The sequence below is a fragment of the Euprymna scolopes genome, chromosome 17 (genome assembly GCF_053919585.1).
Source record: "Euprymna scolopes isolate OS-2025 chromosome 17, ASM5391958v1, whole genome shotgun sequence".
In the NCBI taxonomy this organism is placed as follows: domain Eukaryota; kingdom Metazoa; phylum Mollusca; class Cephalopoda; order Sepiida; family Sepiolidae; genus Euprymna; species Euprymna scolopes.
This window is the reverse complement of record NC_136498.1, coordinates 112,954,730-112,974,291: the sequence shown is the minus strand read 5'-3', so window position 1 is coordinate 112,974,291 and position 19,562 is coordinate 112,954,730. Positions and strand designations below refer to the sequence as shown.

General features: G+C 36.6%; 1 protein-coding gene across 14 annotated transcripts in view; it reads right to left on the bottom strand.

Annotated features, from left to right (window-relative positions):
- Positions 1-19,562, bottom strand: part of LOC145296892 (focal adhesion kinase 1-like) — an 890,147-nt gene that overhangs the window by 379,892 nt on the left and 490,693 nt on the right. The gene's annotated exons all lie outside the window — the stretch shown is intronic.

Genomic DNA, 19,562 nt, shown 5'->3' with positions numbered 1-19,562 from the left:
AAACAAAATATATAAACCAACGAAATAACATTTAACAAATACATAATTTTATTTACAAAAATATAAACAAATGAAATTGCACATACTTCGCCAACTTTTTTCATGTAAAACATTTTTTTTAATTAAAATTATTCACTATGAAATATAATTAAGGGAACGACCCCTGCAATGTTTTATTCAAATATTTGCTTGCTTCGTTTGTTTATCAAAGTTTTGTAAATAAAATAAGTATTTTCAAAATTTTATTAGGCTTGTAAACAAATATATAATATTACCCTTCCATTTTATTAAAAAAACACAGACACACAACCTTTCTCTACATTCCAAATTGATCTTGTGTTTAACTTTGCCCTCATAAAAATACAACTGAAGAACAAAATAAAAGTTATTTGCAAATAAAATTATGTATTTATTGTATTTATTTGCTCCCCCACCAATGCAAATTAGGCACAAGGCCGTTTTTAATATGGGGTAAAAACCAGCTCCCCTAAAAGTAGGCAAAAAGGGGGCACTCTGGTTACCAAAAATAATAATTGTCCCAGTATAGAGGGTTTCCCCTCCATTGACTGGTACAAATTATCTTAAGTGCAGCATCTGCAGAACAGATACTACACTTTGATCCCGGCCAGAAGGCCAAGAACAACATTTTGGTTACAAAAAGTATCTTTTTTTTGTTTTTTTTAAAAATATAATCACCTTTTTTTCGTAACATAATTATAACATACACACCACAGAATAGTTTCAATTAAAAACAAAAACATTTTGAGTATTATCGTTCTGCTTACAAATTCAATGCCACTTCTACAGAATTGGGACGAAATTTTGTAGTCAATAAATGGAGTTTTTAGATAAAAACAATGGTTTCAACTGATTTTTTTTTTGTCACTTCTAATAAGTTACATTGGTAGCTTCCAAATTATGCAGTCGAAATTACCTGGATATTACTGAATTATTACACAAAATAACTTTAATCATGTTAGCAGGTGAAAAATTGCGGCCATCTTGTTTAAATCAAAACGGAAAATTATCTCCCTTCTGAACTCTTCTTTGTCTTACGATCCTTTTCATCAAATTCTATTTTTTATTTTCTTTAATAAATAATTTTCTACCTTATCGATTTTCATAATTTTTGGATACAATCTTAAAAATACAAAATTTACGTAGATACCGTGGTTTTCATGTGAAATTCAGTACTACGATTTCCGAAATTTTCTCCCAATAGTGTAGAAGCGCCAATTCAATGTATGTGCACGAGTAACCGGAAGTGGAAATAACTAATGTCAACTTGAATTTGTCCTTTTGATATGTGCTTTGTTTTGAGAGTCCTGAAATCCGTTTGATCTTAAATTGCAAAGTCGGGCAGGGCCAGTTAATATCTAAATAGATATTAAATGTTTCTGAATTTTTGAGATGAGGATTGTTTATTCGTATTATTTGGATTTTTGCAAGGAGCCGTGATGCAGTGGTTAGATTACTTGGAAAAAATCAATTGTAAAAAGCGACTTTCTCATGAAGGTTGAAGGTTCAATTCTCGGTGTGGCCAACCGAAAAATACAATTGCGAATTACTTAGAACCTTCATCCAGTCATTGCTGACAGGAGAGCATACTACCCCCGTTAAGTAAATAAAGGAGTCTGTGCCAAATTTACATCCAGATTGCCGAGTTGGACCTACTTCTGATTTTATAGGTTGGTCCTTTCTGCTTGTGCGGTGATAAAACTTCTCAAATGCACTTGTGATATTAGGTTGTATAAAAGTGTGGTCAATATCTAAAATCTTCCCAACTCCAAAAAAACCTTTACGATGACGACTTTTAAAAGGTTTTTTTTGGGTGCTGAAAATGAATAGATACTTTACAAGTAGGACAGAGAAATAGTTTTCATGACATGAAGAAATTACTTTTTTTTTTCTTTTTTTTTTTTTTAAATGGGCGTGGGAATTTTTCTATATAAATTTAACGTATCATGGAGACTATTTCTCTGTGCCATTTTTAAAGTATATATTTGTTTTCAGCACCCCCAGAAACCTATAAAAGTCGTCATTGAAAAGGGTTTTTTTTTTTTATTTTAGAGTTGGGAAAGATTCTAAACATTGACCAAAAAAAAAAATCAGACTACCGTCTTTAATCGGATTTTTTAGCTTTGATGCAAAACCTACAGAAGAACATTTCCAGAAAGATCAAGTACCTTTGTGTGAAATTTCAGAGTCCATAGGGAAAAAAAATCTCCCACACAAAGTTCCTTGCAGATAACATCTAGCAATGGCAGTAAATGGTAATCATCATCATCATCATCTTGCAGACTCAGCCGAGATGGAACTTCCAGTATTCCCTATCTGTCATAGAACCTAAAGATCTTCCTTGGAGATTAATGTGTCTCATTTTATCCTATCTGGAAAATTTAACTTTCGTGATCGATTGTGAGATGATGGATGTTTCCACAGTACAAATGATGAAACAAGTTCATCTGTGGCATATGTACAATGCTCACCAAACTGAATACGTCTTTTACAAACTAGGGGTGAAGGTTCAATCATCAGTAGAGATGCTACTAAGAACACAATTATAAATTACTTAAAACTTTTACAAAGTCATGGTTGAGAGAACGAGAGCAAACTACCCCTATGGATTAAATAAAGAGTTCCATTTAAAATCTACACAGATTTCTAGATTAAACAAGACTCAACTGAAGAACATCAGTCGAAACGTTGTGAGAATAATATCGAAGATAAAGAGTAGTTTTGATAATTCCAAATAATACAAATCAAAATTACTTGAATTATTTTGTATTCAACAAATTAATTGACCCAAATTGCTGTTAATTTTCGAATGGACACAAATATTTTTTTTTTTTTTAAATTAATAAAATATTAAAAAAGTTGTTTTTTTTCACAAATAAACAGAAATGCATTGGCTTTAGTTATAACATCATATTTTGTAATGTAAAAAATCTATACATAGTAAATAAGAGACTTAGAAAAAAAAAAAAATGGATGCCAGGAACTGGGATTGAAACCAAGCTTCAAATGCTCAGATACTGCACTCTCTTGAGCTATTATTTTTTTTTTTTTTACAATACTGAACATTTTATATATATAGATTGACTATTGCTGCTGTTAAATAGGTCAATATGGCATCCATTTTAATTTTTTGGTCCCCCGACAAAAGGAGGGTGGACCTGTAAATTCACGTTTATCTGTTCGTCTGTCAGCACTTTTCTCAATAACTATGCCTTGGAATTTTTAAAAATTTTGCACAAACATTAAACATGATTTGAGTAAAAAAAGTAACAGAACAAATTTTTCGGGAAAAGTTCAGTTGCCTCCCTAGGAGTGCCTTTTGGGTTAAAATGGCCAAAACTGCACCATTTATTCATTTTCACCAGGATTTGAGGTCCCCTGAAGACATTTGAGGCTAAATGGAGGGGAGGGAGGGGGCAAATGCTGAACGTGGTCATTTTTTCATGCCTCGTTGACTGTGCGCTCACAAGGGACCATGCATGCTTCACTTGTTTGTTTTTTTGTTTTAGGTAATTAACATATTTATAAAAAAAGGAACAAAAAATATGTTAATTACCTAAAACAGGCCATACCTAAACCCCCTTACATTTTCTCCGAGGCTCCACACAGCCATCTAATTTCCGCTCCATCATCTAGCATGCTTGTAATCGATCTGTCACATCTATCATTTGAAAAGGGAATTTTCTCTGAAATTACCATGGACATTGTTGCAGACATAACAAGTAAGACATTTGTATTTAATACAACTGAATAAATATATGTATATATATATAGACATATATGTATGTACTTATTGATTTGTAAATCGTCACTTGTTTCCGTCTTCTTCCAACAACACCGAATAAAGCTCATTCCTTGCATTGTGATAGCCTTCTAAATCTCTACTACACACCTATCCCACACAATGCTCCAAGCAAACTACATATCAGTTCTATCCCTTAGTCTGAGCCAGACAGAGTTTGCAACAACCAAAAAACTATTTCAGATCTCCGAAAAGTGTGCTAGGATCAGATGCCAAATAAACTTTATCAAGCGGTACATCAAGTACAAGATTCTCCTCAACACTATCAAGAACTTACACCTTCCTTCATTCCTCCGTCTGACAAAATTCAAACCATCAAGAAATTTCATTCAAATGTTCTGCATGAAGAAACTCTTACAATATTTCCACCATACACTACACACTCATTGAAGAATTCAACACCACTAGGCCTGAAGTGACCACAACACGCGCACCTATGCTACACAAAATAACCACAGCCATAGATAAATGCTATCACTACTCTCTACAGACCGAAAAAAAAAAGACTAAAAAATAAATTCACGTGGCTGCTACATCAATACAAACCCGCACTCCCAGACAGGAAGACACCAGCCTCAGTACCAACACACCACAAGCAACGCACACCCAAGTCACAGACCTCATGAATTCCCTCACACATGAACAAAAAGACCTTCTTAGCCTTGGACCCAAATTCATGATTACTCAAACAGTAAACAACAACACCCTGTTCAACCTAGAAACACACTTCTGCAAAGCGGCTTTCCACCTAAAATGGCTGAAATGGATAACCAACAACAACACTAAAACACCGCGCACCACCGATGACTTCCCCGTGTATCAACTAGACCGCCCACTACATTCTCCACCAAAGACCAGGAACTAGAAACTAAGCTTGCAAGATTAAAATGAAAGATATTCGACATCATAAAACACGAACAAGGAAGCGTTATACAAAACATATCGTATAAACAACGCTGCTCACTTAAGAGCCTCAATCGCAAAGATTTTGTTTACCTTCCGATAAGGGAAAGGAGTTCTGCGTCATACCTCAGGACATATACGCCCACCTTGCACTCACACACTTAGGCAACGACACCTTATACACCCCAAATACTGACATTACATCTACACAAATCGAAAACATCAACACAGCATGGGCCGACATATATAGAATTAGAAAACTCCCCAACAAATACAAACAGAACTTCACTACTAAAAATCGCAGACTCCCCACTTTTTACCATCTCATCAAAACACACAAAAAATCAGCAGCCCCACAAATTAGACCAATAGTTTCAAGCATTGAAGCACCCTTATATAAGATCTCTTGGTTACTCTCTCAACTACTTAAACCCTTACTCTCCTCCTTCCCCGGACACGTCAGCAGTTCCGATGAAGTACTCCACCGTCTAAACACCCTCCAACCACAACAACTAAAATGAGATAAATACGCCTTTAGCCTCGATGTAGTTGCCCTCTACACCACAGTACCTGCACACCCAGCAGATCTCCTCCTGCAACTTACACTGCTTCAGCCTCACTCCCTCAGACATCCACAAACTCTTACTTATAATAGAAGACAACACATACTTCACCTACGAATGCCAAACATACAAACAAATTACAGGACTGCCCATGGGTTCCAGTCTCTCAGGAATACTGGCCATCTCGTACATGGACAGACTAGAATGCCGAGCCCTCAACACGTGCAACTCGATCATATTTCTCTCGAGATATGTCGATGATGTCCAGATTCTCACATTATCACGCGCCGATGCTGAGAACATTTACACCATATTCTCAGATACCGATCCACACATAAAATTCACCATCGAACACCCCAGCGATGACGGATCCCTATCACTCCTAGATTTCAACTTCAAAATATCAGACGAGGGGACCGTCACTACTAAATTCTACTGAAAAGCAGCCAGCCGAAGTATATTTGTACACTACAAGTCGGCCCTCCCTACTAAGGCCATTATCGGATATGCAAGGAATGAGATCATCCACATTCAAAACAAGTGCAGTAAGCCTAAAGACAAGACAGAATGCACAAAAGTTCCACCAGGTCCTAGAGACAAACGGATACCCCAGCACTGTCACGAGAAAACGTGTAAGAAGCTTCCCCACCAATACCTGCTTCCTTAAAATGCCTCATCTCAGCAACAAGATCACAACGGCTATCCACAGGGCTATCAGAAGGGAGGGTCTCAATATGCAACTAGCCAACTCCGGACAATCCCTTAGACAGCAGCTTTCTAAACGCAAGCACAACGAGGACCCACCACCATACACACTGACAAATTGCCCCGTATACCCCGCAACCATATGTCACCGCACATATGTAGTCTACAAACTAGAATGCTCTGCCTGCGGAAAATTCTATGTGGGCAGCAACACAAGACCCCTACACATAAGAATAAAGGAACACACACAAACACAGGCATCATCATTCCACAAACACCTCAAAACCTGCAGAAACACTAATATATATATTAAAGTCGATATTTTAACCACAGAACGCAATATTGGGAATCTTCGCATGAAGGAATCATTACTAATATCCAAATTATGGTCAGAACTCAACAACAGACTGGAGCTCGGATCATCATTAATTATATAACTTTACATACGGCTCCCACCAAAGACTTATCATTACAACCTTAACCCATTAGAACAGGTACACCACTGCACACCGCTCATACACTAACTCACAGTCCAGACAGGGCCTTACTACAAGCTCCCTCCCATATAAATTATATATAAAAATAAAAGAAATTAAATAAGTAAAAAACAGCAATATATATATAAAATAATAATAATAAATAGTTAGCTGAAGTAACATAAACCAATTTAAAAAAAAACAAAACTTTTGATTTAAGCTAACCCACCTATTCAAACGCAAATAAACACTAACAACAAACACTAATAAATTAATAAACAAATAATAAAGAATTAAATAGAAAAAAATGTTCCATCTATAACCACTTATAGTTTTATTAAAATAAATAAATTAACATTTCCCAAGGAATGTCAATCCAGCGCCCCCCTTCCCAGCTATCTTCCTATTCCTGACAACCGCACCCAACCTAAACACCCCAACAGCCGACTGTGAGCGCCCACCCCGTACCCCTCCCATCCTCTCTCACATCCCTATTCTCTTCTTCAAAAGCTAACCAGTACCAGCCTGCTAGCAACTTACGTGATCTAGATACATCAAGTCATTCCACTGAATATGCTAGGATGTTAATAAATTGAACAAATAAATGAATAATACAGAGCAGCAGGACAAAAAAATAATAAAGACAACAAAATAGACAGAGAATATACAAAATTAAAAATAGCTTACACTAAAGCAGCAAGTTATAAACTAAAAAAGTAAATAAATAAAATACGTATATATCCAAAAAAATTTTATAAAAAAAGGAACAAAAAATATGTTAATTACCTAAAACAGGCCATACATATACCCCCTTCTTACATTTGCTCCGAGGCTCCACACAGCCATCCAATTTCCGCTCCATCATCTAGCATGCTTTGAATCGATCTGTCACATTCACCATTTGAAAAGGGATTTTTTTTCCAAAATTATGGATATTGTCGCAGACATAACAAGTAAGACATATTGTATTTAATACAACTGAATAAATATATGTATATATAGACGTATATGTATGTACTTATTGATTTGTAAATCGCCACTTGTTTTCGTCTTCTTTCACCAACTGACTATATCTCATCCCTCGCATTGTGATAGCCTTCTAAATCTCTACTACATACCTATCCCACACAATGCTTCAAGCAAACTACATATCAATTATATATATATATATATATATATATATATATATATATATATATATATATATATATTGGTCAAGCAGAATCAAACATTGCTTTTGTATGAAAAAGTTATTAACAAAAGTTTGAGAAACGGACCAGCTTTACTTTATATATTAGATAAATAAAAAGAAAATTCATGTTGTTCTTTTATGAATGTGATTCCACATGAGCAACGAGTGCTCTAAATCTGTTAGTGTATCCAAGATGTGGAATTCCAATCTAATGGAAAACGGGAACAGGAAACGGATGAAAAAAAAAAAAAAAAAGTTTCCCTTGAAGGGAAATTCTATTGAGTCTTTTTCAGTTTTATGCTTCGTATCTTTGAATGAAAAACACATTTTGCTCTTAAAGACTTTACGTGAACCAAAAGCAATGAGCAAATGCCTTCTCTTCCGGTAGAACTGAACATTTTTTAATAGAATTTCATCTGTGCAAAACCTGCAAAAAGGATAGATGTACCTCTAGAAACGCATGGCATATAGTTAACATAGCATAAAATATGCCTGTATGTACACCGAAATGACAGAATGACAAGACAGAAAATGATTCATATATAGGCTGGAATGATAAAATTGTCGCCCTAGAAAAGGCGACATGATTCCATTTCCATTTGACAAAAGCCAGTTGTGTACAAATCCCAAGAGCAATAGAAGTCTTCTATCATGTCTTAAACTGACACTATGTTCAACGAGCGAGATCAGAGATGCACCGCTGTACAACTTATGCTCTCAAGTTATGCAATTTATGACAACAGGACCATTAAAATGTAAATCCAGATGACAACAGTACCCTTAAAATGTAAATCCAGATGGTTCAGCGCTTGAGGACACAGCTTAATGAAGTTTCCAGCCACAGTTTTGGTTTTTGGTGTGGTTTCAAGTGAAGGTCACATCATGCCACCTCACATTTTTGAAGACAGCCAACACCAAAGTATATCTGGATGTGCTGATCTCCTGGTGCAATCAGGTGACTGCTGGCAGACCCTGGGTGTCGCAGCAGGACTCACTCCGCGACAGCCCACAAGTCCAAAGAAACCCAAGCTTGGCTTCAGAAGGAGTGCTACGACTTTGTACCCTTCCTCCCCTGCCCTGGACTACTTCATTTGGTCATACATCAAGAACATCACCAACATGACCTCCTACAATATCAAAGCCAGACTGATTGCCGCCATTCACCAAGCTCCCACTGATGCTTGTAGAAAAGGCATGCTCCTAGTTCTGGACCCGTATTGAGACCGTAATTGAGGCTGAAGGTGGCTACATTGAATAGATGTCAGCTGTACTACATAATCAAATTACCTAAATTGATTTTTTTCAATAAAAGTTTTAAAATAAAGATGTGTTTTTGTTTTTTGTTTTTTTTAAGGGCGACAATTTTATCATTCCACCCAGTAGAGTAAAAGAGTTTGAGTTAAAACATTAAAATTTTGAAAACTTCTCTTTTGTTTTCTACGCAACTTCAGTCACGTCACTTTTCAAATACATCTCTTCCTCTTCTTTGGCAAATAGTTTAATATAATAGAAAAGAAAAGGATAGAGTAATCAGCAGCAAAACCCTACTGACTAATTTTCAAACATTTACCATTACGTGTAATCGAAAACATTTTTTTCTGACAACGTACGAATTTGATCGTTGGTGACCCAAAGTATTATTCTTTTACCATAACCAGCTTGGAGTGATACAGAATCAGAATACATAAATTCGTTTAGTGTGTAACATTGTACAGTATTTCTAACGGTTCCAAACAATCTTCATGCAACATGGTAAGTATATTTTTAGACACGGACCAGACGTAATGCATGAAAGTTTTGCAAAGAAACACAAAAGAAATTCGACACTTTTTTTTTTTTTTTAAATACTTGTTTCATCATCAAACAACGGACACATATTTTTCCAAGCCAGCAATAATATGGCTGGTAGCATCCTTGCTCTTTCCCCTAAAGGTCAATTAGCAGTTTCCCAGTCCACAGCTACAACCAGTTTGGCCTTAAGGACAAGATCAAAGTGTAGTATCTGTTCTTCAGATGCCGCACTTCTATTTCTTGTTCTCTTTCGGTGGAGGAGAAATCCTTCACGACTGAGACAATTTTTATTTTTGTACCTTTTCTCCACGTTAAAAAACGACCCTGGTGTCTAACTCTGTCCCGTGGGGAGGCATAGTAAATAGGTACAACCAGCTGCTATATCTACACTTCGGCCCATGGCACACAGTCATCCAACAACTTTGTTAACAGTTCGGATTGCATTTTGTTTTAAAAAGTTCCTGTCACACCAACACATGCTTAAAAGTCCTTTCATGCAGTTATGTTGTTACAAGTCTCTCACATTCTTCAAAGTCTTGTTGCAACATGTTTTTTTTTCCTTTCTGCTTCTGTTAGATATTGGCAAGCAACACACGCAAATGGATTCAAATGTAAAGAATTCGGGACTTTCCATCATTGTCTAACGGAATGCATAATTTGACCCAGAAATATGTGACCATATATCGGTCAGAGGTTGGAACAATAGACAAAGGAAATATTAAACATTCAGATAGGACGATATGTTTATAAATAAAACCATCATAGAGAAAAAGTCAGTCAGTCAGAGAAACAGAGAGGTTGTGGCACACATCACCATTTCTCCACCACCCAACAAATGACTAACTATGCAATCCCTCCTACGCCTTCCAGTAACGTCAAAAGAAACAATAACAACTGGTCAGACACGCTGATTATTAGTGTAAAATAAGAGTAATATATTTTTGTAGATCAACTGTGTCATGATATTTACTTTGCTATCAGTATGTGTATATATTTTGCGCCAGCAATGACAGTACATGTTAACAATATATAGACAAGACAAAGGTATTTTGAAGCAGTTACCGTGATTACATAACACTTGCAGACATACACACATTCCTCCACGATCAAATATATAGTTCAATCTATACTATCCCAAAACAGATGTAATATGTTGGATCACTCATTGAACTCGGATTAGATGGTTTGAATTGGGTAAAGTGAGTTTGCAAAGCCAGTTAAACTTTTTAAATACAAATACAAAATTTGTCTCTTTCCACTCCTTATCTCTCTTGCACGCTCTTTCTCCTCTCTGACTACAGGTGAAATATCAGTATTGTTTGTGATGACATTTCCCTCTTATTTAGAATGGACTAGTCCGACTTCAGTTTTATAAAAAGAAAGTAATCTATATATATATATATATATAAAAGGCAAAATGTGTGTTAGTGCGTGTGTGCATTTTTTCTGTATGTCCGGCAAAGGCATTTTTCGGGGTGGTTCTCAGGTTAGTCGCTCATTCTTACAAATACCCGGGCAACAGGCAACACCGAGCACCCCTGCTAGTCTATATATATAAAAGGCAAAATGTGTATGCACATTTTATGTATGTCTGGCAAAGGCTTTTTTTTTGCCGGAGAGAGGGGGGGGGACTATTTCTTAGAACTTTTTATATACCATCTAAATCATAATATCTAGGATTTGCAAACGCGCGTGGCGTCTAGATTTATTTACATTGACTTTTACAAAATTCTTGTTATTTTAGCTTCTCTCGTGTTGGTTCGGCTTTTTCATATAAATAAAGTGAAACTAAGTTGAAACTGAGATTGGTTCCCGGCTTTCGTCCCGGGAACGTCCAAAAAGCAATCAGTTTTAATCAATGTGGAGGGAAACCCCTGATATCAGACAATTGCTATTAAATGGGGAGCTGCCCCCCCCACAACATCTTGGGGGAAACAAAACCAGAAAAACTACCTTGCAGTCAAAGTTGGATAAACAAACCCAAAAAACGCTTGTAGTAAGAATCCAGTGTGGGATTTCATTCAGTCTATGGCATGATATTTGACTTCATTAAATCCACGCACCTTGCGATTGTTTTTAATCCTTAAATTGAAACACTTTTCAGTTACTCTCCCTTGCTGGCCTGGCGGTAACATGTCAAGTATTTTTCACAATTTTTTTTTCCACGTTCACCTCAAGGCGTCGGGTTTGATCCTACCAACCAAAACTTTTTTTTTTTTATAGAAGTTAAACATTGTTTTTTTTTTTGTTTTATTTTATCATATTTAAACAGTGTTATGACTTCACCCATTTTGTTCTGATCTACCCCCCCTCAACACACACACACCTCCAAACACCTGGGCAACACCGGGTACCCCCGCTAGTCTATAATATAAATCTCACCTGTTTGTTTAAATGTATGTATGTATCGATGTATGTATGTATGCCTAAAACTTTCGACAGAGGCGATGGATTCTCAGGAGATCGGTATACTTTTGAAGCTCGATGTATCGGACGACAAATATGGTAAAATTGGCCAAAAACATTAATTCCTTTACCCTTAACTGGGCAGTTTTCTACAGGGAGGGGTCAATTTTTTGTGAGCCATTTTTGCAAGTCATCATATCGGTTGGATTGACTTTGCCTAATTTTAACGTTCTGAACTTCCAGTTGTGTCACTGAGTAGCCGTAAGACGTCAGGTTTTCTTTCATTTTCGCTTCAAGCCTGCTTACCTAGTACCACTTTTATTTATTTTTTTTGCTCAACACACATCTCTCAACGCCAGAGACCCAGGCTAGTAGCGGTATAAAACAGGGTTGAGGTGGGGATGGGTAATAGACGGAAATTTAGTACGAGATTACTGACCCGATGGGTCATTTCATGAGTAAATACCAAATTGCTCACCAATCAAATTAGAGCAATTAAAATAGACATTCTTTCAAACGTAACTCAATCCCGAATATTTTAACATATTTTCCGTGATCAAAATATATAGGAAAAAAGCTTTAAGAAAATAAATGCTAATTAACTGAACTCTAGCATAATAATAGATTTGTAGTGTGTCCGTCTATCATATCTGAAGGTGAAATTTAAAACAAGGCCCTATACCAAGATCAAACAGTTTTACAAGACTAAGATTTCACAAGAAATCCATTGATGGCATTCATTTTGTAGGTGAACAATATTATGTCATCACGTCATCCATAAACAGCAAAGACTGTCTTTTTTTTATTTATTGTTGTAGAGAACATTCCCCGTTTCCTATACAATAAACTGATCTAACGAGCATAACAACAACAATGAGGATACTAACCTAAAAGAGTACAAGTACAGCCGGTCCGTTCCCCATATACATTACAAGCCAGTTACTTGCAACTACTTATTGCATTGTTTATTTACACTAATGAATCCTTTTAATTTTTTTACTGATTAACCATGTAGCTCTCCCTGAAAGGATATAGAGTCTCTTGTTTTCCTATCTGCTGTAAAGAAAAAGTACTGACATCTTTTTCCTTATACAATGAACTATCCCAAGTGGCATATCAGAAGCAACAATGCAAGCCTCAGAGAAGTAGTATTAGTACGGCCAGGCCGTTCCCAATATACATTACAAGCCAGTTGCACAACTTGTAACTGTCTATTACATTGTTCACTTACAATAATGAATCCTTTTTATATTTCTATGTTGACTGTTGGGGTCATTAAATACTTTTAGATAAAATTACAAAACTAGGGGAAATATAGAATTAAAGGAATTAGAAGGTCAGAATAGACAGGTTAATAATGAGGTTCAGGGCTGGGAGAAACGGAGCACACTGATCCTCATTCATTCCTGAGTGTGCCTGCTGGTATCTCGTATATCCTCTCTCGTTTCATGATCAATATGAAGTTAAAAATAAAATTTTGTCAAGATAATAAAAGAGAAGAAAAATCTATTTGCAAAATATGTCAGACCCCCCCCCCCCCCGCGCCTTAACTGCATTTTTTATCATGTGACACCTGTCAGGTGAAATCTTCTTACTCCATAAACTGGATCAATCATTTTTACATAGGATCATCTCTGCACTGGTTCCATATTTTACTAAGGCTGAGCACCACTCTTCTCTCTTTTTTTTTTTTTTTTTTTTTTTTTCCTAAATCATTTTATTCTAGCTGGGGATGAGGCATCCTACGGGATACCAGACATCCACCCGCTATCGCATAAATTTCATTGAGAGATCGTTTTAAGATTATGACCGTCCCTTTAAGTGTAATTGTTTTACACTCTCTTGCACTTTTTTTATTTTGACAAGGGAGTCACCATTTATCAAGGCCCAGAGGCCACTCGAGGATAAGAGTTAATGAATGTAAGTTGGTCGTGTAGTAATTGTTAATGGTGTAAGTTGGGTAGAAATTGATTAGTCAAGGAGTATTGTTCCTTTTTTTTTTTTTTTTTTTTTTTAAATCATTTTGTTCTAGCTGGAGATGGGGCATCCTACCAGATGCCAGACATTCACGCAGCATCTCATACATTTCAACAAAGAGATCGCTTTAAGATTATAACCATTCCTTTAAATGCAATTGTTTGAATCTCTCTTGCACTTGGTTCATCTGGTATATTTGCCAGGTAGTTTTTGAAATTCTTTTTCATGAGTCTGGTTGCTCCTAAAATTACTAGAATGATGGAGATCTTTGTAAGATTCCAGTTTCTTTCCGTGCCATACAACCACATGCATCCTCAAGTGTCTTAGTGACGATTTCTCTGAACTAAAACAACACTGGAGACTGAAACAATTGTACGCAAAGTTTTACCAATAAAAGACGAACATTTGAAAAATGGGTAAATACTTGCGTGTCTATTCGTTTCGAACAAAAAAGGATTAAAGACAGGATTTTTTTATGTAATACACCAAAATATGTAGACTAGTCAAAATTTCCTAATATGTGCGTACATATGAAAGACTTACCAAATATCTGTAGGAATTTAGTCTAAAAAGAAAATCAAGTCAAGAGAGCAGGTTCGGATAAGAAGAATACTGATTGCATGTTGTCACATCACCATTCAGAACGAAAAGGTGGAAAAGAGGAAGTGAGCTTCCGAGTCAAATTCATTATATAAAAAATGACAGTCGTTTGTTTTGTTTTTTATTGTTTTTTTCTTATCATTTTGTTCAAGCCGGGAATGGAGCATCCTATCAGATGCCAAATATTCACCAGCTGTCTCATACATTCCAACCGAGAGATCTTTTTAAGATTCTAACCATCGACTATATTTGCCAGGTAGTTTTTGAAATTCTTTCTCATGAGTCCAGTTGCTCCTATAATTACTGGAATGATGGAAATCTTCCTAAAATTCCAGTTTCTTTTCATGTCATAGATAAGACCTCAGTATTTTGTTATCTTTCCCTATACAAAAGTAGAAGTGATAAGCATTGAAAACGGGGTCGGGTTTATACGTGCGCTGCTCCCTTTATTATCATTAACTCGCTATATTTACCCGGCGTTGTTCGGGAATAGTGTAAGTTTCAATTCTGTTTTGCTCATTGATCTACCCGTCCCTTTACCTTTTCTTATTTATTTTCAGAAAATTTTTACAATTTTGGGAAAACAATTTTCAATCAACGGATGTATTTAAAAAATCAGTCACATACTAAAATCACGGTAGATGCACTTGTTCTCCATATATGTACATTGTCTTTTGATAGCAAATCTATGTATTATATTAGGTACCTCCAAAGTGCGCCAGAGAATTACACTCCCACCTCTACATGTAACACAATGTAACTTTAATATAAGTAAATATTATCATCATAACTTTCATACCATCTTCTATATATATAAAAGGCAAAATGTGTGTGATCATTTCGTGTATGTCTCGCAAAGGCTTCTTTCGCACATGCTCCCGGGGCCGTTACTATCGCTTACAACTGTTTATATAGGCCCTAGATAATAATATCTAGGATTTGGGAAAGCGCGTAGTGTATAGATTTATTTACATCCACTTTTACAAAATTATTGCTATTTTGGTTTCTCGCGTGTTGATTGGGCTTTTTCGTATAAAAAGCGAAACTAATTCAAAGTTAACAATGTTCTCGGCATCGCGCCGGGAAATGTCCAGAAGCAATCAGCTTTGATCAATGTGGGAACAAACTCCTGGGGAGCTGCTTTCCCCCTCCCCAGCATCTGTTGGGGAAAAAACCAGTCAAAGTTGGGTAAACAAACCCAAGTTAACTGCGTGACTTCTATTTGACCTCAATAATTAGGTCAAATAGAAGCAGCAGAGTTAACTTTTATTGCTGCCACCTGTCAGTAGTTAAATAAATAAATTCAAACGTGTTTCCCTTGTGTGGCCCAGTGGTTAACGTCGTACGTCTTTTTTTCACACTTCAATTTCCAACTTTGCCTCAAGGGTTCGGGTTCGATCCTCATACTCACCTACCAAAACATTTTTTATTTTTATTTTACCCGCCACCCTCCCCGGAGTTTTTATTTACCCAAAACCACACACATCTGAAAACACCCGGGCATCGCCGGGTACCCCCCGCTAGTCTATATATATAAACGGCAAAATGTGTGTGAGTGTGTGTGTTTGTATGTCTCGCAAAAAATTTTGCCACGGGCCACGGATTTTCGCCACATCAGTATCATTTTCAAGTTCGAACCTTCGCCCAACAAATATAAAAAAAATTGGCCAAAAACATTAATTCCTTCACCCTAAAATCATCAGTTTTGTACGGGGAGGGTGTAGCAAAAACTGTCCTTTTATGACAAGTTCGCTTCTACGCATGGCCAAATGACGTCGGAACATGATTTAGTTTAAATATTAAAAAAAACGACCCAATTTCGTCAACGCCGTCTTAGCTCACTTGATTAGAGGTCGGCGTCAATATCTAAAGGTTGTAAGTTTGAATCGTGGTGTGAGATGTTTTTTTTTTTTCGATTTTTTAAATTTCAATATTGAAACAGGGTTACTTAAGCCATTTTTCACGTGCTGTCTTTTTTGGTTAAGTTTTAACATTTGTTTTTCTGTTTTTTTTTTCATCACATTCGCGTTTTCTTTTTTTGTTTTTCCGATTTTTACATTTAACATCGTTCGTTTGCCTTACGTTAGTCTTCTTTTATGTTTTTTTCGCTTTTTTAAAGTTTTAACATTTTTTATATATAATATTTAAACAAATAAAAAAATATTTAATAATTTAATATTTAAAAATATTTACTTCGCTTATTCTTATGTTTTGATTAAAGCACACACACACACCTAAACACCCGGGCAACGCCGGGTACCCCCCGCTAGTCTTTTATATAAAAACGAAAATGTGTGTGTGTGCATTTTTTATGTATGTCTGCCAAAGGCTTTTTTCAGGGGTGTGCTCGGTGAGGGCACTCCTTAAAACTTTTTATATATTATCTAAATCATAATATATATGAGTTACGGAGGTCGCGTCTATCTTTAATTTACCCGACTTTTACATGCTATTTTCGAGATTTTTTTCAATCGTCGCAAAAAAAAGTGAAACTTAATCCGTATCAGCAGTTCCCCAGCACTCGTGGCAGGGACGTCCAGAAAAGCAATAAAGTTTGATCAATGTGAGGGAACCCTCTTATATCAGACAATTGCTATTCATTGGGACACTCCCCTTTTTATAGGGAGCTGGTTTACCCCTCCCTAACATCTTGGAAAAACAAACAACCAAAGTTGGGACCCCCCCCCAAAAAAAACCCCAGCCTGTTTGACCTCATTATCATTAAAATCGTTAAATTAAATCACATTTCTATTACTTTGCCGTGGTGGGCGAGTGGGTTGCATGTCAGGATTTTTTTCCAACTTCGCCTCAAGGTTCCAGGTTCGATCCTACCTACTTACCAAAACTTTTTTTTCTTTTACTACACGGGCGACGCCAGGGAGTTTTTTTTAGTTTTCCGATTTTAAAAAAAGTTGACCCCCCCCCCAACACACACATCTCCAAACACCCAGGCAACGTCAGAACTCCCGCTAGTCTATATATCTGTAAATATAAAAGCGAAAATGTGTGTATATATGTATGTGTGTGCACTTGTTGTACATGTCTGCAAAAGGCTTTTTTCGTCATCCTTCTTGGTCGGCTCGCTCCTTCTTAAAACTTTTTATATCACGTCTAAATCATAATATCTACGACTTAAGAACGTGGGTCGCGTATTTAATTTGCCCGACTTTTACCAGCTATTTTAGCAGCTATTTTTCCATCGCTGCGTCTTCAAAAAGCGAATAATGGGGTGGGGGAAACAGTAACTGGTTTGCAGCGCAAAACTAGGTCAAACATCACGCCACTTAACTTCCTTGCACCTGTATATTTCACTTTAAAAATCTTAATTTAACACACTTATCAATTTCTCTCCCCTCGTGGCCAAGATGGTTAGGTGCCTGGCTTTTTTTCCCTTTCGTTTCCACCTGCATGTCAAGACATCGTTCGGGGTTCAAACCATACCTTCCTACTAAAACATTTTTTTTTTCTTCTACATCTCCAAACACCCAGCCAATGTTTCTTTTTAACACACACACACTTCCAAACACCCGGGCAATGCCGGGTACCCCCCACTAGTCTATATATATAAAAGGCAAAATGCATGTATGTATGTTCGATTTTTGTGTATGTCTGCAAAAGGCATTTTTCCAAAGCCTGCTCGGTCGGCTCGTTCATTCTTAAAACTTTTTATATCACATGTAAATTATAATATCGACGAGTTAACGGGGGTCGCCTGTCTATTTAATTTGCTCGACTTTGAAACGTTAAATATTCCACATTTTCGGATCGCCATGTGTTGCTTTCATTTTTCTGTATAAAAAAAGCAAAACTTGATTTGAATCCTGGCCCACGGCCAGTGATCTCCAGAAAGCGATGTAACGTTTGGTCAATGTCGGCTTATCACCGTAATATCAGACCGTTGCTTTCATTTCGAGACATTCCCCTAATAAAGGGAGAAGCTGATTTTCTCCAAAGTTGGGGAAAAAAAAAACCAGGTTACTGACCTCATTAAAAACTGTTCCGCAGAAAATGTTAACTGCTAAATAGCTATTGCTTACGTCGTCGTAACGCTCGCACAAAATGTTAACTCTACGACTTCCACTTGACGTCATTAAGTGTGGGCACCTGTCAATTTTCTTCTTGCTTAAATAAGTTCAAAGGTCTTTCAGTAACTTATTCTTGCTGGCCGAGCAGTTAACGTGTCATGTTTTTTTCACATTTTATTTTTCAACTTTGCCTCAGGGCTTCGGGTTAGATCCTACCTACTTACCAAAAATTCCCCCCACCCCCGGTGTTCCTTTTTGATTTAAGAGCACACACACCTGGAAACACCCGGCCAATGCTGAGTACCCCCGCCAGTATATATATAAAGAGCAAAATGTGTGTGTGTGTTTGTATGTCTTGCAAAAACTTTCCACACACGCGACAGATCCTCACAAGATCGATATCATTTCAAAGCTCAACTCTTCGAACGGCAAATATCGAAAAATTGGCAAAAATCATTCATTCTGTTTTGTACAAAGATGGGTCACTTTTTTTGCCGAGATTTTAGCAAGTCATCATCACGATTGGATTGACTTTGCTTAATTTCAATGTTCTTGACTTCCAGTCGCATCATGGAGACATCGGCTAAGACATCACATGTTTTTTTTCCTTCGCATTATGAGTTCAAGTTTGCCTGCCTAATACAACTTTCTTTTGTTTTTTTTTAAACTCCTCCCTTCAGCCAAACTGCCTACTGTTGTTTGGACCCCCCCCCCCGCTACTAACACTTTTTTAATCCCCCTCCCACGGGGTTCCTTACTACACCTCTACACATCTGTGCAATGCCGGGCATCCCCGCTAGTTTAAAAGAAACCTAAAACAATTATGGTAATTCCATGTGCACAAGAAAAGAGTTAGCAATGCGTAGTAAAATGCCAATAATTCTAAAACCATAGTAAAGTCTTAAGAGTTCCAGTATTTAATGTTTCGGTTTTGTAGCAGAATTGTATCATGTTTAGAAGCTGCTATAATTTTATGTTTGCGCGATTATCGGTTGTTAAAAGACGTTATGTATATATATATTTTTTTCTAATGCAAGTATGTTAACATATTCAATTGTTAAAAAGAAGTTGCCAGTATTTATGAAACATTAGAATAATTTTCTG